This window comes from Centroberyx affinis, unplaced genomic scaffold, assembly GCF_046629955.1.
Source record: "Centroberyx affinis isolate AG114_WGS23_722 - 3 ecotype Tasmania unplaced genomic scaffold, CSIRO-AGI_Caff_v1 ptg002416l_1, whole genome shotgun sequence".
Lineage (NCBI taxonomy): Eukaryota > Metazoa > Chordata > Actinopteri > Beryciformes > Berycidae > Centroberyx > Centroberyx affinis.
The window spans coordinates 1-27,500 of NW_027280662.1; the positions used below are offsets into that span (position 1 = coordinate 1).

Here is a 27,500-nt window from a genome sequence, read left to right on the forward strand (position 1 = left end):
TTGTTTTGGGTTACTGAAACAACAACAGATGGTGTTGAAGCTGGAGCAGTCAGTTCGTAAGTTTAGCAGTTAATTGGTTAGTCAGTTCCTCAGTCAGTCCCCTTACAGAAAAACCACTGTAACGTGATAACATGTAATCATGTTATTACATGTTATACACATGTGGACCACCTGAAAATGTTCCAGAACCACATGTGGACCACCTGAAAATGTTCCAAAACCACATGTGGACCACCTGAAATGTTCCAAACTGCATGTGGACCACCTGAAAATTTTCCAGAACCACATGTGGACCACCTGAAATGTTCCAAAACCACATGTAGACCACCTGAAATGTTCCAAACTGCATGTGGACCACCTGAAATTTTTCCAAAACCACATGTGGACCACCTGAAATGTTCCAAACTGCATGTGGACCACCTGAAATTTTTCCAAAACCACATGTGGACCACCTGAAAATTTTCCAAATCCACATGTGGACCACCTGAAAATTTTCCAAATCCACATGTGGACCACCTGAAAATGTTCCAGAGCCTTGTGGAGCACCTGAAAATGTTCCAAAACCACATGTGGACCAACTGAAAATGTTCCAGGACCCACGTGGAGCACCTGAAATTTTTCCAGAACCACATGTGGAGCACCTGAAAATGTTCCAAAACCACGTGTAGACCACCTGAAAATGTTCCAAAACCACACATTTTGCATGTGTTCCACGTGTTGCTCATGTGATGTCATGTGTTTCACATGGGATTTTTCATGTGCAATTGTGCAATTCATGTGTTTTTTTCTGTAAGGGTCAGTTGGTTGGTTAGGAAGGTTAGTTAGGTGTTTTTGTGACTAAAGCTGGGAGATGAAGCAGCTAGAAAGCCAATTAGCCAGCCAGCACACCAGTACAGCCTGTATAGACAGTCAGTCAGTTCAAATGAATGAAGTCAGAAATATGCTGGGTTATAACCCCATAGAGTTAAAGAGTAACTAAAACCCAAATCTGTAGTGAAGCCAGAACCAGCACCAGGTCTTTTGTGCCAGGTGATTTCAACACCTGTACTCTATAGAAGGTGACATCACCTGGCACCAAAGACCAGCCAATAGCAGATGGCCAGTTCAATACCCTACTCTTCACCAGTAGGTGTCAGGCTTCACCACAGATTTGGGTTTGGGGTTTAGTTACTCTTTAATGAGACGGTGATGTATGGATGAATCATAATTAGACTTTCTCTACCTGAAGGTTGTGGACGAGGTGGTCTGTGTGTCTACGGTAATAAATGAATGAAAGAGCAAATCAATGAATCAAATCTCTAACCGCTCTCTCCCACCCTCCAGATCGTCTATGAGGTGGTGACGGAGGCTGGCTAACCTACGTGGAGGGTGTCTGCGTCATCTGGTTCACCATTGAGGTGTTCATGCGCGTCATCTTCTGCCCGGACAAGGCAGAGTTCTTCCGCAGCACCCTCAACATCATAGACTTCGTGGCCATCGTGCCCTTTTACCTGGAGGTGGCGCTGAGCGGCCTCTCCTCCAAGACAGCCAAAGACGTGCTGAGCTTCCTGCGCGTGGTGCGCTTCGTCCGCATCCTGCGTATCTTCAAGCTGACGCGCCACTTCGTCGGTTTGCGAGTCCTGGGCCACACGCTGCGGGCGAGCACCAACGAGTTCCTGCTGCTCATCATCTTCCTGGCGCTGGGCGTCCTCATCTTCGCCACCATGATCTACTACGCCGAGCGCATCGGCGCCGACCCGGACGACCCGACGGCCGCGGCCCACACCAACTTCAAGAACATCCCCATCGGCTTCTGGTGGGCCGTGGTGACCATGACCACGCTGGGCTACGGGGACATGTACCCCGAGACGTGGTCGGGCATGCTGGTGGGCGCCCTGTGCGCCTTGGCCGGCGTGCTGACCATCGCCATGCCCGTACCCGTCATCGTCAACAACTTCGGCATGTACTACTCCCTGGCCATGGCCAAGCAGAAGCTGCCCAAGAAGAGGAACAAGCATATCCCGCGAGCGCCGCAGCCGGGCAGCCCCAACTACTGCAAGCCGGACGCCCTCGCCATGGCGACCGCCTCGCCGCACCGGCTGATGGGTAACGTGCTCGGGCCGGGCATGGTGGGATCCCGGCAGCATGATGGGTACCGGCGACTGCCCTCTGGCACAGGAGGAGATCATCGAGATCAACAGGGCAGGTGAGTTTCGAAGGGAAGGGTGCGAGTGTGTGTGTGTGTGTGTGTTGGGGCATTGTGGGTAAGAGAGAGAGAGGGAGAAAGAATATGGACAAGTGCGTGTGTGTGCGTGTCTGTGTTCCCACAGGTCTTGAAAGTTTGTGATTTTGAAAGAGAAAGAATGAGATGAGGGAATTGGAAACATAGAAAGAGAGTCCTTGAACTTCACCAAGCAAGACCTTGAAAGTCATTGAAAAGTCCTTGAATTTGATGTGAGTGAGGGAATCCTGGTCTGTGTGTGTGTGTGTGTGTGTGTGTGTGTGTGTGTGTGTGTGTGCAGGACCAACAAGATAGGAACATGGTTGAGACAGATGTGATTTAGTTTGTATCATCTGTCATCCTTAATAACTTTCAAACCCCAAATCTAATTTTAGTGTAAACCAAGAATAGAAATGCAAATTCCGACAGACCCAAGACTGCTTTATTGTCCTAAAAGGTAACACTTTACAATAAGTCTAAATTAATTAAGGGTTAGTTCATGCTTAATAAGCATTAACTAACCCATGTTAAAGTGGAATATTGCTTTAATTATTGAACGGATGTGAGAACTATGTTTACATATCCACTTATTATATCCATATTTACAGTATATTTTAGGTTACGAGAAAGCAGCAATAAGCTTATTTTCCCCCACTGTTTAACCCAGCCAGTTACTGTACAGCCATAACTGACATGCCCAGATAATCCTGGATCAGGTCTATATAGATACATACTGTATTTCCTAATGCAAGCCATCTCATCTCTGCTTGGCTCTGCTGTTTTAATGGACATGTCCATCAGCTGCACAGATACAGGGATGTGTGTGTGTGTGTGTGTGTGTGTGTGTGTGTGTGTGCGCTCCTGTGTGTTTGTGTGTGTGTGCTAGTTACAGTATTACAGTATAAAGACATTACATCCACAAACACAGCAGACACCAGATAGACTCCCTGTAGAGCACTTATCCCTCTCCCCCTCTCTCTCTCTCTCTCTCTCTCTCTCTCTCTCTCTCTCTCTCTCTCTCTCTCTCTCTCTCTCTCTCTCTCCCTCTCTGTCTCTCTCGGCCTAAGACAGGATTTAAGGTTTATGACTATGAATAGTCGCGAGATTGGCTTGCCACGGCCGCGTTTGACAGCGCCCTGACATGTAATTAAAGCTCTGAGAGGGGGAGTGTGTGTGTGTGTGTGTGTGTGTGTGTGCGCACGTGTGTGTGTGTGTGTGAGGATGATGAGGAGCAGAGAGGGCCGAGGGGATTACCACAATTTAAAACTGATACCCAGTTTGAGCCTGGGGGTTTTTTCTCGATACTTTTAAAAAAAAATTCTGCTGTTTTGCCCCGCCCCCCTTTTTTTGTTTCTTCTTCTACTCTTTTTTTTTTAACCAATCTCTCATGCAGCAATTGGAAAAAATGAAGCAAAAACAAAATATGTTAAATCCCCGTTTATGTCATTCTCTTTCGGTCTTGCTTTTCTCTCTCTCTTTGTTTCCTTGTCCCTCTTGCTCTGTCGTTCTCCCCTCCTCTCTCTCAGTGTGTGTGTGTGTGTGTGTGTGTGTGTATGTGTCCACCCCCCCCACCCCCCCCCCTGGCTTGTATCTGTAAACTGTTGAGCAGTAAGTCATGTCAGATTAGATTTGACAGCCGTGTCGAAAGCTAGAAACACTACTTCCCCTGCAGCCATCTCCTCATTTGTGTGTGTTGTGTGTGTGTGTGTGTGTGTTGTGTGTGTGTGTGTGTGTGTGTGTGTGTGTATGAGGGCGAGAGACAGAAAGAGAGAAAGAGTCTGCATTTATGAGATTGTACATGAGATTGTGTGTGTATTGAAGTGTGTGAGGGAGCAACAGACAGAGTGATTCCATAAATGTGTGTGTTTTTATGCGTGTGTGTGTGTGTGAGTGTGTGTGTGTGTGTGTGTGTGTGTGTCCTCCTACAGCCTGCTCCACTGCAGTGTTTTTTGGTCATGTGATCAGGATGGCTATCACAAGGCACTAATGTTCCTTTCCTCCACTCCATCCCTCCCTCCTTTTTTCCTAATCTCTCCTTCCTTCCCTCCCTCCCCCCTCTTCTTCTTTCCTTCTCTCCTTACCTCCTCTCATCCTCTTCTTTCTAATCTCTTTCTTTTGCATTTTCTCCCCCGCCCCCCCGGCTCCCGTTTCTCATCTTTTCTTTTCATCTCTTTTCTCCTCGCCACCTCCCTTCTTATCTCCCTTTTCCGTTTTTTATTTCTTTTCCGTTCAACCTTCGATTCCCTCCTTCTTTCGATGGCTCCCCCTCTCACCCGCCTCCTCGACTCCTCCACTTAAAACTCTTGTCCCATTCTTTCCGTTTGCCCTCCTTCCTCTCTTTTCTTCTGTCTCCCCCCTCTTCTCATCTCCTCTCTTCTCGTTTCTCTCCATCTCCTCTCCTCCCTCCTCCCTTCTCTCCCCCTTCCTCTTTTCTCTCATCTCCTCTCCTCCATTTGACTTTTTTCTGTCCTTTTTGCTGTTTTCTTCCACTCCTCCTTTATCCCGCTCTTCCTATTCTCTCATCTCCCTCCTCCTCCCCTTCTCTCTCCTCTCCCCTTTTCATCTCCTCTCTTCTTTCTTCCCCTCCCCTCCTCCCTCTCTCCCTCTCCCTTCCTTTCATTCCCCCCTCTCCTCTTCTCTCCTTTCCTCTCCTCTCCTTTCCCCTGCTCTCCTTGTCTCCTCTCCTCTCTTCTCTCCTTGTCTCCTCTCCTCCTCTCCTCTCCTTGTCTCCTCTCCTCTCCTCCTCTCCTTGTCTCCTCTCCTCTGCTCTCCTCCCCTCTCCTCTCCTTGTCTCCTCTGCTCTCCTCTCCTCTCCTCTCCTTGTCTCCTCTCCTCCCCTCTCCTCTCCTTGTCTCCTCTGCTCTCCTCTCCTCTCCTCTCCTTGTCTCCTCTCCTCTCCTCCTCTCCTCTCCTCTCCTTGTCTCCTCTCCTCTCCTCTCCTCCTCTCCTCTCCTTGTCTCCTCTCCTTTCCTCTCCTCCTCTCCTCTCCTCTCCTGGTCTCCTCTCCTCTCCCCTGCTCTCCTCTCCTCTCCTCTCCTCTCCTACCTCTGCCCCCCTACCGTCCCATCTCCTACCTCTGCTCTACTTTTCTCCTCTTCTACCCCCTCCCCTCCTCTCTCCTTTCCCTTCCTCTCCTCTCTCCTTTCCTTACCACATCCGTACCTCTCCCTCCTCCCTCTCTCACCCCCCCCCTCTCCTTCCATCTCCTCTCCTCTCCTCTCCCCTCCTCTGTTCTCTTTTCCTCTCCTCTCCTCTCCTACCTCTGCCCCCCTACCGTCCCATCTCCTACCTCTGCTCTACTTTTCTCCTTTTCTACCCCCTCCCCTCCTCTCTCCTCTCCCCCACTCCCCCCCACACCAGACTCCAAGCAGAACGGCGACGCGGCGGCCAACGCGGCGGCCCTGGCCAACGAGGACTGTCCCACCATCGACCAGGTGCTGGGCGACGAGCGCAGCCCGGCCACGGGGGGCCTGGGCTCGGCCACCAGCCGCGAGCGCTACCCGCACGACCGGGCCTGCTTCCTGCTCAGCACCGGGGAGTTCCAGCGCACCACGGACGGGAACGTGCGGAAAGGTAGGAGGGGGGACGGGGCAAGGAGAGAAGGAGGAGGTGGGGGTGGGGGAGGTGGGGGAGGAGGTGGGGGAGGTGGGGGAGGAGGGAGGGCGGGAAGAGGGGGAGGGCGGTACTGGAGCGACAGCAGCGGGCTGTCGCTCGACGCATGGTCCTGATCGATACAGCGTGTGTGTGTGTGGGTGTGTGTGTGTGTGTGTGTGTAGTGCGGGTAGACATGACGTTAAGGCACGTAATAGAGGGCACATATGTTTCACACACACACACATTCGAATACACACACACACAAGCAGCCTCATGGGCATACGTAATAGTAGGTGTTCACAGGCACAGATGCAGCTGGAAGATACCTATATGCAAATACACATACCCATGCAGTCAGCATGTGATTAAAGGGTCTTTATTTCAAAATAAAAGTATGAAAGAAAAAAGCTTGATAGGCCAAAGATACTTTAAGACAAATCTAAAGACATATCTATAGACACACACACACACACACACACACACCCTCATGTGCATACATAATAGTAGGCCTATGTGTTCACAGATACACACACAGGCACAGATGCAGCTGAAAGATACCGATATGCAAATACACACCCATACCCATACAGTCAGCATGCGATTAAAGGGTCTTTATTTCAAAATAAAAGTATGAAAGAAAAAAGCTTGATAGGCCAAAGGTACTTTAAGTCAAATCTAAAGACATATCTACAGACACACACACACTCAAATACACACACACACACACGCAGCCTCATGTGCATACATAATAGTATGTGGTCACAGATACACACACACACAGGCACAGATGCAACTGGAAGATACCTATGCAAATACACACACGCATACAGTCAGCATGCGATTAAAGGATCTGTATTTCAGAATAAAAGTATGAAAGAAAAAGCTTGATAGGCCAAAGATACTTTAAGTCAAATCTAAAGGCATATCTGTAGACTCTCTCACACACACACACACACACCATGTCTCATTTATCTTTATCTATTTCAAAATAAAAGTTTCAAAGAAAAAGCTTGATAGGCCAAAGGTACTTTAAGTCAAATCTAAAGACATATCTATACACACACACACACACACACACCATATCTCATTTATCTTTATCTATTTCAAAATAAAAGTATCAAAGAAAAAGCTTGATAGGCCAACATACATTAAGTCATATCTACACACACACACACAAACACACACACACACACATACACAATATCGCATTTATCTTTATCTATTTCAAAATAAAGGTATCAAAGAAAAAGCTTGATAAGCCATGATACTTTAAACTAAGTAATATCTAAAGACATATCTACACACACACACACACACCATATCTCATTTATCTTTATCTATTTCAAAATAAAAGTATCAAAGAAAAAGCTCGATAGGCCAAGGTACTTTAAGTCAAATCTAAAGACATATCTACACAAACACACACACACACACAATATCTCATTTATCTTTATCTATTTCAAAATAAAAGTATCAAAGAAAAAGCTTGATAGGCCAAGATACTTTAAACTAAGTAAAATCTAAAGACATATCTACACACACACACACAAACACACACACACACACACAATATCTCATTTATCTTTATCTATTTCAAAATAAAAGTATCAAAGAAAACGCTTGATAGGCCAAGATACTTTAAACTAAGTAAAATCTAAAGACATATCTACACACACACACACACACACAGACACAGACACACATCTCATTTCCTTCTCTCCCCCTGACACAACCCCCACACCCCCCTTCGTCATATGCCACCCGATCAATCATTATGAGTGACAGCTCAGCATCAAGCCTCGCTCCCCCCCTTTTAGACCATTCGACCATTACGAGCCGCGCCTACATCACCGATAAAAAAAAATATCAATGTTCCCGATCGCTCGCATTGATATTTAACGTGACGATTATTGCGCTTATTTACAACTTCAGTACTACAGCGGCAGCCGGTAGTAGAAGTCTCCCTTCATGCACTCACCCTGCCTCTGTGCTGCAGTGCTACTGCAGAGGCTGCTGCAGCATTCTGAAATGTGTCGATGTGGAAGGGACTGGGTTTATTCTGCTGTAACACAGCTGACAAGCAACCAGTGAATGGAAAAAAAAAAAAAAAAAAAAAATATTTAGATTTTCCACATGATTCCTCTATGAAGCGGAGCAACAATGCTATATGAAGTTGGACTTCTATGAAAGTTATGCTGTATTCTGTGTTTATGCAGGCTGATATAATATTCTATATACTGTATTTTGCGCTTACAACTGAAGGGTTTCGTTTCGGCTATATATCCTTTTTGGGAAAATATCGCTACCTTGCATTTATTCAGTATTCCAAAAATGAGTCTGTCTTCAAAACCTGTGGGTGTTTTGATAAGCAAAAGATTAGCAAAAAATTATAATATAAACCCATAATGTGCTTGACTTTCTTTTTTTTTTTCAAAAGGCAGATATGTCGTTTTGGAATGGAACTCTTCAGCTGTAAATTGCAGTTAGCTGAATCTGATTTGACAGAAAAGACAGATCAGATGAGTGTCACATCCGGCTGTCTCTGCTTCTTCATGCCTCTGCTCTCTCTCTCTCTCTCTCTCTCTCTCTCTCTCTCTCTGTCTACCTCGATCCCTAGTATTCTCAATTTGCTATCAATGCTCTCATTCATTGATTAACAGTTCATGCTCTCTCTCTCTCTCTCTCTCTCCATCCTTTTGTCTCCTGCTCTGACCTTTTCCTACCTTTCCTCCTCCTCCTCCTCCTACTGCTTCTTCTTCTTCTTCTACCTTCTCCTCTCCTCCTCCTCTGTTTTCCCCTCTTCCACCCCCCCCATTCCGTGTTTTTGCCACACCTCCACCCTGAACACGAACGCCAATTCACCTCGACTTGTAATGTAACCCCTGACCTTTCACCCTTAACCCCGTTATACACTCCTCTACACATTCTCTACACACTCCGACACACAATCACACACACACACCAGAAGGGTCAGCGTCCAGCAGTCTGATCTCCCCCCTGGGGGAGGAATGGTTCAAGTCGGAGGGGCCCCTGCTACAGCAGGACCTCAACGCTAACTCCGCCTCCTCCTGGATCAAGCCATAGACACACAGAGGGAACAGTCACCATCACACTGAGGTATACAGTGCAGAAGGCAGAGGGATTCCTACTGTACATTTAAGTGAATTTAGATATCACGACTTGCTGTGAAACGATTTTTTTTAAACTCATAAACTGGTTATATTGTCTAAAGTAAGAACTGAACTGAGCAGGGCAGAATACATAAGAACAGAAATTAACTAAATGGAGTAGAGTGCAGAACTGTGCGTTAAAGTCAAGAGAAGTGGAGTAAAGTCAAATGAAGTAGAGTAGGATATAGTGTAGAGTAGGGATGGGATGATATATTGAAATTCAATATATTGTGATACAATAATGTGACAATACGTATCGTGGGATAAATGTATCATCCCATCCCTAGTGTAGAGTAGAATAGAGTAGAATAGAGCACAGTACAGTAGAGTAGAATGGAGTAGAGTAGAGTTGAGGAAGAACAGAATGACATGATGTAGAATAAAACAAACACCAAAGAACACACAAAGAAACCTCCGTCCCCCCAGAAGCAACAGCAAACCAACTTCACACATCAGATACATCTTATATTCTCCCTTATTGACACACACACACACACACACACACACGCGTGCACACACAGGTTGAATGTTTACAGATGCATGCCAGTTGCTTGTCACTGTAAAGCTTTTAACTGTGGTTCAGCAATCGTATGGTGAATTTTAGTTGTGTGTAGGGTGGGGGGGCATATGCATGGTGCGTGTGTGTGTGTGTGTGTGAGAGTGTGTGTGTTCTGCCCATACCAAACACTTGACCCAAGCACTAGCTTGCCATGAGCCATTTTATTTGGCTCAGCGATTTCACTTACACACACACACACACACACACACACACACACATACAGGCCCACAATGACCTCAAGTCATCACAATTAGTTCCCTATGGGTTAGAGTTCATTTTTTCACTCTCTCTCTCTCTCTCTCACACACACACACACACACACACACTCTCTCTCTCTATGATATTATTTGAGCTCCATTTTAAATCAATGAACAGGTTGATTTTAGTGTTAAAGCACTTTTTATTCAGTATATTCTATACATTAGTCAAAGAATCAGTTGAGAATAGTATGTAATATTTGTTCAGTTGTGCCACTGTAAGTGCAGTAAGAATATGAGTAATGGGAGAAATGGAGACATGGTGTAAGTCTTGGTCAAATTACCTAGCAACAGCAACATTTTGTTTTAATTAAAATGAGCTTGATTCAGCCTCATCAATGCTGAAATGCTAATGCTGTTTCAAAACGTATATATATGTAAGTATAGACTATATTTTGGCTGCTGTTTTTTTTAGCAACATTTCACTTAGCAAGCTTAGTAACTTACCGTATTTCCTCTAATATTGGCCCGGGCCTTTATTTACCTCAACTGCAGAGAGTACCAGGCCTTTATTGGAAGCAGGCTTATATTAGAGACAGGCCTTTATTTCTAATTCCCTCTGTTTGATAAGTATATTTGCTCATATTTTAGTACGAAGCCTCCTTGTTTTCTGATCTGCTTCTGTTGGGGTTCGTTAGGTAGCCGTTTTTTTGTTACTGCAACGCATTACCGATAATTACGGTTATCGACGACGGCATGCTCCAGAGACTTCCACCGGCCGAGCCATCTTGTGGCATACTGCCATCTTGTGGCACTTGTACGTTACTACAAACTACAGTTACATTATATAACAGGCACCAGGAGTTTACCGCTATCCACCTTTGTTTTTTTCCCCGGCCTGTATTTGGGGCCGGCCTTTATTTGTTCGTGTCGACCACGGCCCCGGCCACTATCGGAGACCCGGCTTTTAATTGACTACCGGACACTATTAGAGGAAATACGGTAGTAAGAGACTTAGCTAATGAGGCTAGCATTAGCTAACTTGCTACTGCAGCATCTGCTGACGATTAGCCTATACTCTCATCTGATTATTGCTACTCTTGTGTGTCAAATATAACATACAGCTAATTACAAATACCTCCTCAACATATTGTGCTACATTTAAAACTTTGTATGTGTGGGCATAGACAGCACGACAAACTGGCTAACAAACGTCATGTGCTGTGTAATAGGCTCCATGAATTAAGGTTGTTGTAGCTCACCAATGTGACAGAGAGAGAGAAAAAGAGAGAGAGAAAAAGAGAGAGAGAGAGATAAGCGAGTTTAATTGTGCGTTACGCAGCCAAAGGAGCGTTAGCTAACGTGATGTAAAGGAGATGATGGTCAGCTTCCTCCAAGGAGAACCACTAGTCACATTCCCTGCATCTCACACACACACACACACACACACACACACACACACACACATTATAGCACCACTACATATCCAGCAGAACACACTGTGTTTGAGTGTGCGTGAAAGACACCGAAAGCATGACTGAACATGTGTGACTGCATGCATGCCCGTATATGTGCCTATTTGCCTGTGTGTGTGTGTGTGTGTGTGTGCGTGTGTGTGTGTGATATGCCTGCCCTCTCTACACCCATGTTGGAACCACCGGGGGGGAGGGGGAGGGGGGGGTGGGTTCACGGGGGTCACAGCGGGTCTAACGGTTAAAGTTCATAGTGCGGGTCCCATGTCTGACGCGTGCTGTTGCTGCTGTTGTTGTTGTTGTTGTTGTTGTTGTTTTGTTGTTGTTGTGTTATTGTCTCCTTCCCCAGGTTGTGTCGTGTCATGCGTTTGTACGTTGGCTCTTGTTGCTCTGTGTTACACTGTCCATCTGTCTGTCTGTCTGTCTCTCTATTTGTTTTTTTTTTGGTTTGTTTTTTGTCTGTTCGTCCGTCCTTCTGTCTGTGTGTCTGTTATTTCTCGTGTAGCTGTCTTCCCCTCCTCCTGCTCCTCCTCTTCCTCCTCCTTCTCCTCCTCTCACCCGGTCTCTTCTCACTCTGGTACTTACAGATAGGGGGCGCCACAAGCCAAACGCTCACCAGGGTCCATGCCCCCCTTCCCCCCCCCCTCCCCTCCCCGAAAGCACTTTGGTTCCAAATTCATCCCGGTTTCATTGTCAAGTCAATGGGCCGAGGAGGTTTTTAGCTCCAGACTGCTTTCTGGGAGCCAGAGCCTGGTCTTTCCATACAATGTTTTATGTGTGGAGAAAACTATATGATACAACTGCCTTGGTTAGCAGTGTAGGAAGGGCTTATGATGTCCTATTGAGATCAATCAATTGTACATGATTAGGATTCAAAGACAAAAACATATCTATGAACGAATATGTATTTGGGATTGCAAGTATTTGATGTGGCAATGACATTTTCTCTCAAAATCTGAATGGGATTCCTTCTAAAAAAAAAAATCTTCAGCAATAGGAAAGAATGGAAAAACAAATGAAGAGACAAAAGAAATATAAGACAAAAGGGGAACTCAATGAAACGTGTTGGTGCCAGAGTGAAAGCGGCTGCTGCGCACTGGTTGGCTCGTTGCCCCCCCCGCCAGTCCAGTGAGAGCTGGTTGCTGATTGGTTGGTTGGTCGGTTTCTCTGTCCTCTCCTCTGGAACTGAGCTCAGATCAGTTTTTGCAGCGCAGCCCGCAAGAGAGCACCGTCCATCTCAGCCGGGCACAGCAGTGCTGAGAGCGGACTTGGCTCCGATCGGAAAAAAAGCGCGTCGCATTACGTTTCTTGGATTGATTGGATCCCTCGGGGAGCAGTTTGGCAAATTGAATCGCTCCAAAAGTGCTAAAGTCTGTCCATCCCGGTGGGCAGAGAGGGTTTAAAACTTTCCCCACTGCACTTTCAAATGAAAACAATTTATTTTCTAGTGGAGCTGGGTCTGACTCTCTCTCTCTCTCTCTCTCTCTCTATCCGGCTGGGCTGCAACACTGACTGCTGTAGTGCTTCGAAGGTCTGCTTTAGCCAACGTGACAGCTAATACGCTTTAGATATTTCAATATGTTAAAAACACTAAGGAGACTCAGCAGGTTTTTTTTGACAGACCAACAGATAGACAGGCGGGCAGGCAGACAGGAACAGGCAAAAATCTGATCCGATGCATTCATTAAACAGTAACTCAATCTCGGAACCCATCGTCTATCGGTCTGACGATGATTAGACTCTGGGGGTGACAGCCAATATTTTGGGGTTTCCTGTGGAGCCAGCAGACATCCGGGACAAGACTTCCTCTTCCGTGCGCCGGTCATTGTTTACAGTCCGATTAGCAACTTGAGACGCGAGAATGGAGTTGGAGTTGAGAGACGACGTCTCATATGCAGATATCTGTTTATAGAGATTAGCCAAAATGTCGTCTGGACCTAAAACACCTACAAAAAGTATCACTTTAATCTGGTCATAGACGTGGTCTCTCAACTCCAACTCCATTCTCGCGTCTCAAGTTGCTAATCGGACTGTAAACAATGACCGGGGCACGGAAGAGGAAGTCTTGGTCCAGATGTCCACTAACTACACCGGAAACCCCGAAATATTGGCCGTCGCCCCCTGAGTCTAATCGTTGTCAGACCGATAGACGATGGGTTCCGAGATTGACAGTAACTAAACCCCAATCCCAAATTTGTGGTGAAGCCTGACACCTACTGGTGAAAAGTAGGGTACTGAACTGGCCATCTGCTATAGGCTGGTCTTTGATGTTACCTTCTATAGAGTTCAAGAGGTGGTGACATCACCTGGCACCAAAGACCAGCCAATAGCTGATGGCCAGTTCAGTTCCTTACTTTTCCCTACTGTCAGGCTTCACCACAAATTTGGGTTTGGGGTTTAGTTACTCTTTAAAAAAATAAAAAGTGAGTTCACACACATACATACACACACACAAACACGCACACATAACCAGGTAAGTACTGGAACAACAACTTCGAAGGGCTGTGGTGACTAGTATAGCGGTGGCACTGTTTGCTGTGCTGCGACGGCCTCTTAGCTTCCTCCCTCTGCACTCTAAAAGCTTAAAACCCGCTGGACAGCAGACTTGGACGAACTCTTAGCTGTACTGAAAGCAAAGAAAAAAGGTGCGCTTTATTTATCCTTATCTCACAAGTTTCACACGTTCCTACATTTGTGGCTGGTCAAGTGTCTTGGCAGGACAAATCGAGCGCACCTCAAGTCAGTCGTCGCCAGGTCTGCTGCGCGCTGGCCCGACTTCAAAATGGCCGACCAGGCTTTTGCTTTTAAAGTGCCACCGGGGCTCTCTTCCAATCCTTCCGCGACTCTCCTCTTTCCTTCCTCCCTCCTGTTGACATTATCGCCGACCGCGCCGCAGTCGGACAGGATGAATAACAGATCTTCACGTCACGGCTGTCACTAATCCAACATTATCAGATCTGCGGTTGCGGCGGGTGGGAGGAACGAAAGACGCGAGCGTTTAGGAGGCATTCTGAATGGGCCGCGTTGCATTGTAATGCTCCTCTTTCTCTCGGTGCTCCTTTTTCCTCTTCCTCTTCTTCTGTCTTTTACTGGCGCTTGTTCTTTTGTATGTGCAGCTATAGGGGCAGGGGCGCAAGCTGGGAATTCTGGTCTGCAAAGACAAAAACAGAAAAATGATAGCATTGTGAAAAAAAAAACCTTTTAATGCAGAATTTTGGGCGTCCTGCTCTTCATCATTCGCTTCGCCCCTGCCAGAGGGATTCCTGTGGATTGTGGCTTGGTCATGATTTTACTTTATGAAATGCAATGCTTTGACCTTTAGTTACAGGACTATACTTTCTCTCTCTTTCTTGCTTTCTCTGTATATCAGTTTGTCTGACCGTCTGTCCAAGCCTCACACTTTCTTTCTCTCCATCTCTTTCTTTGCTTTGATATACAGTATCTGTCTATTTGTCTGTCATCTATCTGTCTATCTATCTATCTATCTATCTATCGATCTATCGATCTATCTATCTATCTGTTTGTTTAAGTTGTATAATGGAAGTGTGTGTACGTTGGTGCTGACAATGTGCTGATGTGTTTTAAGTATGTTTTAAATAATTTGTTACTTCATTAAAATGACTATCTTTGGTTTGGTATGTCATTTTTGGCCTTTTATTTCTGTATTTCATGTTTATTTTATTAACCTTAAGTTGTGCTTCACTAATCCTTTGATCACTATCCCGCCATCCCCTCGCCCCTCTCTCTCTCTCTCTCTCTCTCTCTCTCTCTCTCTATCTCTCTCTCTCTCCCCTCCTTATCTCCCTGCTGTTGCTACGGAAACAGTGGACGAGAGAATTCTGGGACTGGTGCAGCAAAGCATTTTGGGTCAAGGCTTAGTGTTTGATTACATAATTGATTCATATCTATACAGCGCGTTTTGCTAGCCGTCCAGTGAAACCAAGGGGTACAAATTGTTGGACAAACTCAGCTATAGCACTGGAGCCTATCTCCTCTTTCTCTAAGATGAGGCAGTTTGATGCAGAAGCACTTCCCCTGGACAGTAGTGTATTTTAGGCCGCGTTCACACCAAGCATGTTTATTCGAATCATTTAGGTCGGTGTGAATGAATCCAATCGAACTCAGGTGGCACCAAATAACGGCACTGAGATGCCTGAAAATGCAAGTCTCGGTCCTCTTCCAAGAGAACTGCAGTGTGGTTCATTAGGAGCGAGAACACAATTGTACCAACTACAGGAAACCTTTGGAGTCATGATGAGGTGAACTTCTTTAGTACCTACGAACGAAGTCAAGCCGCAGTCTAGACCAAGAGAACTGCAGTGTGGTTCATTAGGAGTGAGAACACAATTGTACCAACTACAGGAAACCCTTGGAGTCATGATGAGGTGAACTTTAGTACCTACTAACGAAGTCAAGCCACAGTCTAGACCAAGAGAACTGCAGTGTGGTTCATTAGGAGTGAGAACACAATTGTACCAACTACAGGAACCCTTGGAGTTAGGATGAGGTGAACTTCTTTAGTACCTACAAACGAAGTCAAGTCGCAGTCTCGACTGATGCTCATATTCAGCTATTTCTTCGTTAACCAGTTTGAACAGCAGAGAAGATCAGTTATGGCAAAGAACACTGACATGTTCGTCATGCTTAGTTAAAGTTAAAGGGACTGAATCAGATTCGTCCCCCCGCCTTTGGTTTACAAGACCTGGTCCACTTGTAATTGGGCAGTGTGAACCTAAATGAACCAATCCAATAATGCAACAAAATCTTCTACTGGAGCCTTGCACAAGGGCACATCAAAGTTAGCTGTTGAGGGAGGGGAGAGTGTTTCTTGTTCACCAAGATTCCCCTAGATGGGACTCTCACCAGTGCCATGCCATTGTTCCAACGGCCCATTATTCTGAAACCCCAGTAGTCTGAAAACTCCATGCCTGGCTCCATCCACAACCGTGGCTTCTGACAGCCTTGACCGTAAGCTTGCTCTAACCCTAACCTCAGTGACCCCATGCCTCAACCCAACCACCTCCGGGATAACGGGCTGTCTGACAAATGGGCTTTCGGTCCAATGGGTGGACATTTTTCGGACTATTGGGGTTTCAGAATAATGGGCCGTTGGAGCAATGGGCAGTCCCTCTCACACCCTGGCAATCCTCCAGTCACAAGTTTGCATCATGCACATTGTCCACTCCCTTCCTAGACAATGCCCGCCACACTGTGTATGTTTTTTTTGAAGTATTTATTTGATAGCTATGTTAGTTTACCCAGAAAAGAAGGCAACGCAATGAGATCCAGCTGCCAACCATCTCGATATCAGACAAATCAGATCGGACTGTAAGTTGCTCCCAATGTGTATGAATTTATAAACACCTATACTTGTGACATTTCAAGCTAACAACCTCAAAGGAAGCTTGCAGCATCAGTGAGCTCAAAACATCACATACTGTATAAATATAAATATAAAAAAATTTATACACATTGGGAGCAACCCGGCAGTGTGCAGACTCTTATTTTGTGCTATGATTTGTATTCTGTCCGGCACCTGGTTAAGATTAAGATGTGCATGTTTTTACTTTGCTCGGTCACAGTGATTATGACCTTATGGTGATTAAACCTGCACTAGGCAAGATTTTTATGTAAAAAATACACCCATCCTATCAGCCTTAATCACAAAGTGGGACTACAACAGAGAAGAGCGTCCCATCCCCCCTGATTAAGATGTCGTGGATTTGCCCTATTTGCCCTTAACAATAATAATAATAATAATAATAAATTAATATTCTGGTGTTATGGTCACTGACAGGAAATCTTCTCCATGCATAGGAAGTGACGAATCAAAATAGCAAAATACAAAACTGTCTCCTAAAGAGCAGCGAGTGAGCGCTCCCTCCAGAGAAATCTGGACTCACCAACAATGGCTGAACCTTTTTACCACCTCCAACAGCCACGAAGAAGAAATTTAGGTTTAGGTGTGTAGTTTGTGTTACATGACTTCTGGGTAATGAAGTCCTTCAAACTCTAAAAAATTCGAACAGTTATCTCTCTCTGCGACTTGGGACCGCCAAAGGACGAACTTGCCTGGTGCAGTTTTAAGACTTTTTGGGGCCTTTTTAATACTAACACTTACCTTTGGCTGCCCCTTGGTGCTGGCAATGTGCGATATTACCTAGTGCAGCTTTGGGATAAGGCGTTTCAGATAAAGGCATTTACATGCCAATTGCTATAGTCCGACTATTGCCTTAATCACGTTATCAACTGAGCTTTTACTAGGCCTTTACTTGCAGAATACATTATCCAAGGCTTTAAGACATTTGTTTTTATTTCATTCCTTTATTTAACTGAGACAATGCACATTAATGAACATTTACATGTAAATGTGCCAGAATTAGCCAAAGAGGCCCATCTGCAGTCCCTGGTTAGATGTTAAAAAGGCATCTTGTGTAATGAACATTCATGTAAAACTAGACAAAAATAAAAATCCAACAGAATGTAGTAATAGTCATAGAAATAGCAGTAACAATACAGATGAAATCCTATATTGTAAGCTACAGAAAACATTGCACAACTGAAAATGGAGACAGGACATTACACCAAAGACAAGTACAGACATTAGAAATACAAAACATCAAATAAATATCAGCTGACCAACTTGATGTTCACATTTCTGACCTTCAAACGGCCACGTCTTTGCCTCCCTAATGTGCACAGGAATGGAGCTCCAATCTTGTGAAGCCTGAAAAGAGAAAGCAGACTGACTAAAAGCACTTTTCCTTTGTATTATTGCACAAATGCAGAAAAGACGAGGCCACAGATGATGTCAGAGTTACCCCCCCTTTACCGCCCTGCTGGCCTCGGGTCGGATTCCACCAAAACCCTGCGTCTCCGCTGCTGTGTAGCCTGTTAAGCTTTACTACTGTCTCAGTACAAAAAAAAGGGTAAAAGATTAAGGGAAGTGTACTGCCTGCTTAAATGCAAAGAGGAGAGGACTGCCTGCTCTCCTTCAGGAAAAAAAAAAAAAACTGCAGAGGTAGCTACAGTATAGAGTGAGCATTGGTGCAGTGCTGCTAGCGCCCTCAGAGGCCAAGACTGCACAATGCACCCTCCCCCCCACCCCCCCACCCCCCCACCCCCAACTGCATTGGTTTCAAAGGCAGCAGACGCACTCTGCATTATGATACCGTGCACGTCCATCTCCTCTTTCACTCGGAAACTTCGTCGGCGAATGGGAGCGGGTCGAAGAAGGGAATGAAGTGTTCAATTAATCACTCCCTTGCTTTGTCTTTCGTTCTCTGTCCGTCTCCCACCCTGTCTTTCCTTGTCTTTTTTTCTGACCGTAATTCTCTTTCTGCGTCTGTCTCTCTCTCTCTCTCTCTCAGTAGAAATGTCATTGATTCTCTCCATTGACAGAGAGAAACCATTGGACTGAAGTGACTCCTGAGTCTCACTTAGAGGCTCATTGATGTAAGGAGATATACTGCACCATAACAGAGTGGAGTGGTCTCTCTCTCTCTCTTTCTCTCTCTCCCTCTCTCTCTCCCCCCCTCGTTCTCTCTTTCTCACAAACACACAATAACCCTCAAATACACACTCTCTGCATCTCAGACACTCTTTCTCATTCACACAGACATAGTATCTTTCTCTTTTGCTTTCTATTTTGAGTTTCTTGCACAACACACTATCTATTATCCAACCCCCCTTGTTTTATGTTTACCTTTGGGTAGAATTTGATTGTTATTGGTGGTCAGAAACCCCTGAGACCTATCAGATCACGCTCACATTCTTTATTTACTGAGCATTGCTATGGCAACGATCGAGCCACAACAGGGTCAGGAGAGTGGAGTCGATCAAGGAAAGAGTAAACTGATCAATTATGATTACAGAACTGAATCTTTGAATTGGACACCTTGTAAGCCTGAATATTTAATCCACCTTGGCCACAGGTTGACTAGACCTTTGGCCTACGGATATCCTGTCTGGTCATAAAACCCAAAGTTCAGGGTGGAAAAACAGGGATTTCATTCAGGGTTCCAAGGTTCCTTGAATGGCACGATGGTAGTACAGAAGTCGCCCCACCCTGCATCGACAGGACCATTAGTGCATTAGTACTATGTACAATGGAAGTCATTGCGGAAGTCCCCTTCAGCAATTCATCCTGCATTAGTACTGTATACAGTGGAAGCCATTAGCCCCCCCCACCCTGTAGCTGTCAAGTATAGAGTCTTTGGAGTTGCGTCAGAAATCTCCAAGCAACCATAGCTGGCGCCATCATGGAGGTCCACTGGAGAATCAGCTGTGCACCAATAATGCCTCAATATACAACAACCAGGCTAGAAGAAGAGAGATACCTGAAAAAGATGGTGATGTGGATGTAGGTCAATTCATTACTGCTGTAAGTAAGTAGTGTGATAAGGTAGATTTGTTTCCAAATGTACGCTACTGAGACACAGGAAACTGTCTTGTCTTTAGCCATAGTCTCTCCTCCAAACACGATTAATAATTAACCTGGACAAGCAGTTGGTTTTGGCATTGTTAGCTAACTCACTAGCCAGCAAGCTAATTTAGCAAAGCAACCACTGTTAATGTTAACATGCAGCTACTAGCCACTAATAACAGTTGCTTCTACTAGATACGTACGTGCCAACAGAAGAGTGAAAGTTAGCTAGTAGAAGCTAGTGTTAGTAGTGGCTAGTATATGTGAACATTAACAGCAGTTGCTTTGCTAAATTAACAACCTAACATTATGAACACAAAATCTCATAAAATGTTGTGTAATAAGCATGAACTCTGAAATGCAGATTACGTGTTGTGGACACGAATTATGTGAACATTACATTCCTCCACTACTTGGATTATGTGACCATACCACAAATTAGACACGCCATTTTCACCTGTTTATCACATGAAAAGGTTAGCTAACGGTTATTTAGGTAAGCAGGCTAAAGCAAATTTGGATGGGAGCATATCTATGTTCCCAGGATCCTATGTTCCCCAGATTTATATGGCACATAATGGGAACATGACAAAGGGTCCTATGTTCCCAGGGTCCTATGTTCCCCAGTTCTATTATGTGCTCTACCAGGGTCCTATGTTCCCAGGATCCTATGTTTAACCCAGCCCTAACCCTAAAAAGCCCTTCTGTTCTTTGAAACAGTTGTGGTCAGGGCTCTGGGTAAAAATATACAAGCAACCAACCTAACCCTGACTAACCATATTAAGTGAATACAGAGCTGGGAATACAGAATACAGAACATCTTTTTCAGGTTCCCATTATGTGCTATATAGAGCTGGGGAACATAAGACCCTGATAACATAGGACCCTGGGAACATAGGACCCTTTGTCATGTTCCCATTATGTGCCATATAAATCTGGGGAACATAGGACACTGGGAACATAGGACCCTGGTAACATAGGACCCTTTGTCATGTTCCCATTATGTGCCATATAAATCTGGGGAACATAGGACACTGGGAACATAGGAATGACTCCCTTTGGATAAGGGTTAGGGTTAAGGTTAGATTTAGGCAACTAAAACAATTTGGTTAAGGTCAGGTTTTGGCCCTGGTTAGGGTTCTGCTCACAGTAGAAAATGTCTTAGCATGACTGTGGATGGGCAAATGTATCCGCCCATCCCACCCTGACCTCCACACTCTTTCCACCGCCCTATTTCAATGTCAGAACACCTGCCTGTTTCTAGTCGTGTGTCCTCCACATCATTCTATCGTGGTGAGAAAACGTATTTTTGCACAAAGCACATGCTCATTTCATAAAATTTTGACCAGGCTGTATGTTTAGTAACACAATGGAGCTGTGGACCTCCAGTATGGCCGCCACAGGGTGCGTTTCATCACCTGAAAGTCCTCTGTTAATCCTGCATTAGTACTGTATACAGTGGTAGCCATCGTAGAAGTTCCCCCTTGCATCTATTCTGCATTAGTACTGCAGCATGTTCCGAACAATTCCTCTTGGGGTGCAGCAATAATAGTGCAAAGAGAGGGACTTCTACTCTCCTCATCGACTGTTTAATTTTCTGCAACTTCAGTATGTGAAATTAAATGAAATACGTAAATGAATTGTTATTGTCACCCCTTCTTTCATCATCTCTCTCTTTTCTCTCCTTCTCCCCACATCTCAGCAATGTTCTTATAACTTTGCCATCTTTTCCATACAATGAAACATTGCCCTAACCTAAGGTCTAAGGTATTATGAATCAGCTAATCCATGCAATCACTGCATTATCGATCCAGGTTGTACACCCTACCTCTTCCTTGTAGGTGTTCTGCATGCGTGTCTCTCCATTAACCATCTGTGTTGGAGTGGATTATGTGTTTTTCATGTGTTGTGCATTCATTTGTGTCTTCATACTGTTTTCCTTCATGTGTGTCTGTGTTCATATGACATAGCGACAAGGCGGTCAGTGTCTGTTTTGTTCTCAGATCTCTTCCGCTTAACTCCCCCTCTCCCTCTCTCATTTCATCTCTCTCTCTTTCTCTCCCCATCTTTCTCCCCCGGTCTTCATCTCAGTAATGGCCCCTGTCACTTTGTCATCTTTTCTTCTCTTTTGTCTTCTTGACTACTTTCTCCCCTGATAAATTAACTGTGTGTGTGTGTGTGTGTGTGTGTGTGTGTCTGGCTGACCTCTAGATCCTGCGGTCTTCTTTCCTCTTCTTCTTCTCTTCCTTTTTCAGTCGTGAATGAGCTATGTCACATACATATACTTTATGTATATGTATGTATGTATTTACGTACCTGTACATCTCCAGTTCAGTGTGTTGTGTTGTCACATTACATTTGCAAATGTCCGTGTTTGATGCAAATATTCATTCTTAATAATCACAAATCTACATGTGGTTTCAAATGATAAAATGAAATGGGTTTATATGCATTTGTAGTATGATGTGTGTTTTATGAGCATACATACAGCATATCTATTCACTTCTAAATACCTAAAGATAATAAGAACGCTTTTGGCTGTCATATGAAACATGTGGAAAGCCTCTCTCTGCATGTAGATTTGTTGTTGGGATAATATTTGCCCTTTGTCGTTCCCCACTGTGTACCCTTCCTCAACCCAAACCACTTCCCTTTCCCTCACTTTCCCTCCCTCCTCTCCTCCTCCTCTTTCCACCAGCCCCCCCAACCCCTCCCTCACTATTTCTCCATTTTCTATCCTTTATATCCCTCTAATCTCACCATGACTGGTGTCCTGCGGAAACCTCATGAATCCAGTTTTGACTCAAAATGAGATATCATATAAATTGTTTCTGGCATGAAAGTAAAACTCAATTTGGAAACAATTATTTAATTAGCTAGTTAATGACTGTTAACAAAATACCAACATTTTTGATGAAAGAATCATCTGAATTTTGTAGCTACTGAGCAGAGTATTAAAAGCAAAATGTTTTATTTTTTTTTACAAAAATTAAGATATGGCATTTTAGAAACCCTTGCTTCACCATAACAGTACCATGCCAGATCAATGATAAAGTACTGTGGCATAATACATACATAATATACATGGTTGGCAATAGGGACGCGATGATATATTGAAATTCAATATATTGATGACAATCATAACAATACATGATATTTACATTTTATTCTGCTGTAGTAATCACAAATGAGACAATTTCACAAGCTCTCCATCCAAATTATATTATTTGCACTTTGTAATGACATTTTGTATCGTGGTTGTATTGAATCAAGAACCACATATTGTGTCTCAAATCATATTGTGAGATAAACGTATCGTCCCATCCCTAGTTGGCAATGAGGAATCAATCCTAAAGTTGGATTTTTATGGAAGATTTCTATAGGACACTGACTCTGCGTTCACATTGCTAGCAACCACATAGTTGACTGCTACTGTAGCTGTAGCACCAGTAGTGGTGCAGCAATAGCTCAGGCTTATATTATCATTAGTATGTGACTGGCTGCTGATGGGTGATGTCTCCCAAAGGTTCCAACAAACAAGAAAATGATCTGGTCTAAATTTAAGGCCTTGAAAATATTAAAATGTCTTAAATACAGTTATTATAGGTCTAATTATTTTTGCCATGTGATGACAGGCTTTTTTTTTTAATGAAGTTTCATTTTAATGCTAATATAAAATAATATAGTGGCATTGACAGATTCTTTACTGTGCATTTGGTAGTATTTAGTTGAGGCAGAGTTGGGATCTAAGTCAAACAAAACAACTGTGAGTGTGTAGTTAAATGTAAATATAAATGTGTAGTTTTGCCAAAAGACATAAATGCAGTACTGTCACTTTTAATACAATATGCCAAACATGTCATGTTTTCATCATAAATGCTTTAGTAAACATAATTGGACATCATATCCCCAAGCATTTAATTTCCTGTTGTCCTTTTTCTTAAACTGCCCATTTATAGTTTCAGCACTTTCATTAGTTATGTTCAATTTGAAATAAGTTATTTTTGCTGGGTTTTTGTTTCTTTTTTGTGGTTGTTAAAATAGTCTTAAATTTAATTCCATATAGCATGAAAACAGTCTCAAAGTGTCTCAAATTTGAAACAGATACTGTAGAATGAATAGGCTTCCAGTGTACTCGTTTCTCAAGTTGCTTCCACTGTGAACGCACGGTGAGCATATCACTTCCCAATCACTCCCACCTGTGCTTCTCCCTCCTCTTCCTCTTATTTCCCCTCCTTTTCCCATCCTCCTTCTTTCCTCTTTTCCCGTCTTCCTCCTCCTCCTCCCGCCTCCTCCTCCTCCCTCATGTCTACCCATCACATTCTAACATTGGTGTATCCATCCCATCCTCAGGCTATACTCCCCAGTCCCTCCCCCTGCGTTGCGTTACTAAAGTCTGACTGATCGGAGGTACGTACTACAAGTCACCACCACAGCACCGCTAACAGCTACACTGCTAGCATCGCTTGCATAGGAGAAAATATGGCTTTTTGCATTGGCTTTGAAGAGAGTCGAAGAGAGATGTTTTTACAAGTGCAAAGCAGACAGATATGACTTTTAGTTCTACAAACCTTTATCAGAGGCAGAAATAATCTCATCTAAACCGCAATGGGCGGAGCCAAAGAACCACAGCAAGGTCGCTAACTGGCAAGCTTCAATGGCAAAGAAAGCTCTAGTCAAAATGTAAATACAAAATATAAAAGGAAATGACTTATTTTTTCATTCATTCATGACCATGACATTCATGATGTTGGAAGGTCAGCAGCTAGCTAACTAGCTTACCTAGATAGCTATAGGCTAGTATAGCTAGTTTGAATTTAGCTAGGCTAACTAGCTAACCTAGATAAGTGATTCTCAGTCTTTTTCATATCAAGGACCCTAATTTAGTCCACATTAGAGCCGCGGACCCCCATTTGATGAGATTTTGTCTCTCTGACCCAAATCTGAGAATTCTTTATTGTCAGATATGATTTTGTCCAGAATTCCATGACTATCTGTATTGTAGGTAGAGAGATAACAGTGAAACTATGATCAAAACAGTCATTCTCCTACATTCTCTAATTGTGTTAACTTCTTGCAAATGAAATAATTCTGAAGTTTGACAATTCATCAATTTGCTGGGGACCCCCTGGAACTCTCTGAAGGACCCCTGGTGGTCCCCGGACCCCATGTTGAGAACCACTGACCTACATAACTTCTATGGCTCATTGCATTATTTCAGTTAGTAGCAGAGTGCTAGTCTTCATAATATCAGCTTCCTCCTCTCTTACCTCTCGTCTTTTTCACTGGGCTTCAGTTTAACGTTACTTAGAAATCAGAAAAACTGTGTTGTTGGCTCCACCCATCAAGATTTAACTCAACCAATGAGATTATTTCTGCCTCTGAGGATTATATGTATAACTAAAATTCCAATCTATGCAAATCAGTATCTGGCTTCAAATCTAGAGTTCCATTTATACCTGCGCTCTTTAAACATAATGTATAATTTTGAACATGTGTCTAGTCTGGGACAACATACATTTGTGTCACTTGTCAACACATCCTATGGTAATCACAGCATATATTGCGTCAATAGAGTGTCACCTTTGTTGTGTTGAAAAGTAACAAAAATCTTTGTTTTCCCAAATTAGAATGATGTGCTAAAAATGACACATTCTTTCAAGTGCATTAAAATCACAAGGTACATAGATTATCTTTGATTATCTTGTCTATAGGGCACCAAGTCACATTTAAATACAAGGAAACACTCGAAGGGAATTTAATTGGTTGGTTTGATACAATCAGATTTCATTCTTTCATTCTTGGTTGTATTGGCACCTATGTTTAAATGTGGCTTGGAATCCTTTCCTAAACAGATCTGTGATAAATCTTCTGTCTGCATGAGGACTTAAATGCTAAATGCAAAAATTGCCATAAACATGACTTCAGTTTAAGGTGTGGCTTTTGACATCTGGTCTCCAAGAGAGCTCTACTTGTAGAGATTAGCGTTATTAAACCTTTATTAGGGTAAACAAGCAGAACATGACTTTGAATCTTCTGACCTCCAGAAATAGATTTGAAGCAAGTCTCGGCTTCTTTACACTATGAAGTATATATCTCTGTAGCTAGAGCGCTCCCTATCCGAAGCCAGATGTAAAAAGACTTTTAAAGCAGACTGGGGGGAGTCGATCTCACATGGTAGTCTATCCACCATTCATTTAAATGGGCCATTTTCAACAACATGGATTAGCCTATGTCTAAGTTTTAAAATAATATTTTGAAATATTGATCCAGGTCAAAGGCTTGGTTAAATAATTTCATTTTGGACAAGAGTTGAATCAATGTCTGGCACAGGTATGTCTGAGTCATAGTGCACTATACCTACTTTATAGTACATCCTGTCACCCTTTTTCAAAATCAGAATTTAAATAGTGCCAAGTATAATAAATATACAATTGTCTTTGTACTGCAGTACACAGAGTACTGCACTGACACATGGTAAACAGACAACAGTAGTTCACATACAGTTGTGTTGCATTGTCATCTGCTTATGCAACTTGCCAACATGTTAGCTTTTGTGCTAAACAGAGCAGCTTGGTATTGAAAATGTTATGGTCTCATTTTGAATTTACAGTCAGCAAATCGCCCTCTGATGAATACCCTTGAATTGCATGTCATTATCTGACAAAGAACAAACATTTCTGCTTTGTTACAATATGAGAAAAGATTCTTGTTTTCTCTTTTGCATGTCTCGGTTGTTTTAACACTTCACAGTCCCTCCTCAGCCTGTCTTCTTCCCTGTATCTACATCTTCCCTTCTATGATTCAAGTGTATTTAAAGAGTAACTAAACCCCAAACCTAAATCTGTGTAAAGCCTGACATCTAATGGTAAAAAAGCATGCTACTGAAATGGTTATCTGCTATTGGCTGATCATTGGTGCCGGATGATGTCACCTTCTATGTAGTACAACAAGTGGTGGCATCACCTGGCACCAAAGATCAGCCAGTAACAGATGGCCATTTCAGCAGCCTTTTACCTATAGATTTGGTTGTGGGGTTTAGTTACTCTTTAACAGTTGAAATCAATGCGGGATAAAAACTGTCACCTGGATTCACCTGGTCAATCTTTTTCAAACTAATACATGAGCCGTCTGGGTACTTGTGATGTACAGGTACAGCTAACTTGCTGTCTTAATGATTGTAATCAGTTATTCTTACCATGTTAGCAGTCTGTTGACAGTAGACACAGCCATATTTGCAAAAATCAACATGGCTAACCTGATGACAGGCTTACAAAGTGCAAAAACCGATCTTTACATCGAACAATCTAAAACTATGTGGTTTGGATGAGATCTGAGTGTGTACATTGCTACCATGTTAATTTCTTGGTTATTTACTGTTATTTTTTACTAAGGATGGGACGATCTGCTTCTCTCACGATATGATTCGATACAGCAGAATAAAATGATGCTAATATCGCGATTCATTTTTCTGCCCCACGATATGTATCGTCACATATTTGTATCGCGATATATTGAATTCTTTTTTACCATTTCTCTGTCTGTTTCTTGGTAAACAGTCAGCTTGTGATGCAGGGTATCAGGACTATAGACTAGCATAGGTGACCTGGCCTCACCACTGGCAATGTACTTACAAGGAAAAGAACTGGCTCAGTGGTTAGCCTATCCGTTTGTCATTGGCCGTATAGGGTATAGGATATGGGATATATGATGTAGAATAGTGTCCCATTTCATCTTGATTGAGAAAGGTCATATGCGGCAAACTTCCAGTCCTCCACACAATGAGAGGAATAGGAATGGATGATATATGATAGATGACAGATTAGACTTCCTCTGCTGCAGCACTTATTATAGGTCACTCTGGATAAAGGTGACGAGCGCAT

The 27,500-nt window shown here is 43.6% G+C and overlaps 1 pseudogene; it reads left to right on the plus strand.

The window, feature by feature from the left end:
- The first annotated feature begins 1,323 nt into the window (after positions 1-1,323).
- The window catches only part of LOC139656227 (voltage-gated potassium channel KCNC3-like), a 34,525-nt pseudogene continuing 8,348 nt past the window's right edge, over positions 1,324-27,500 (plus strand).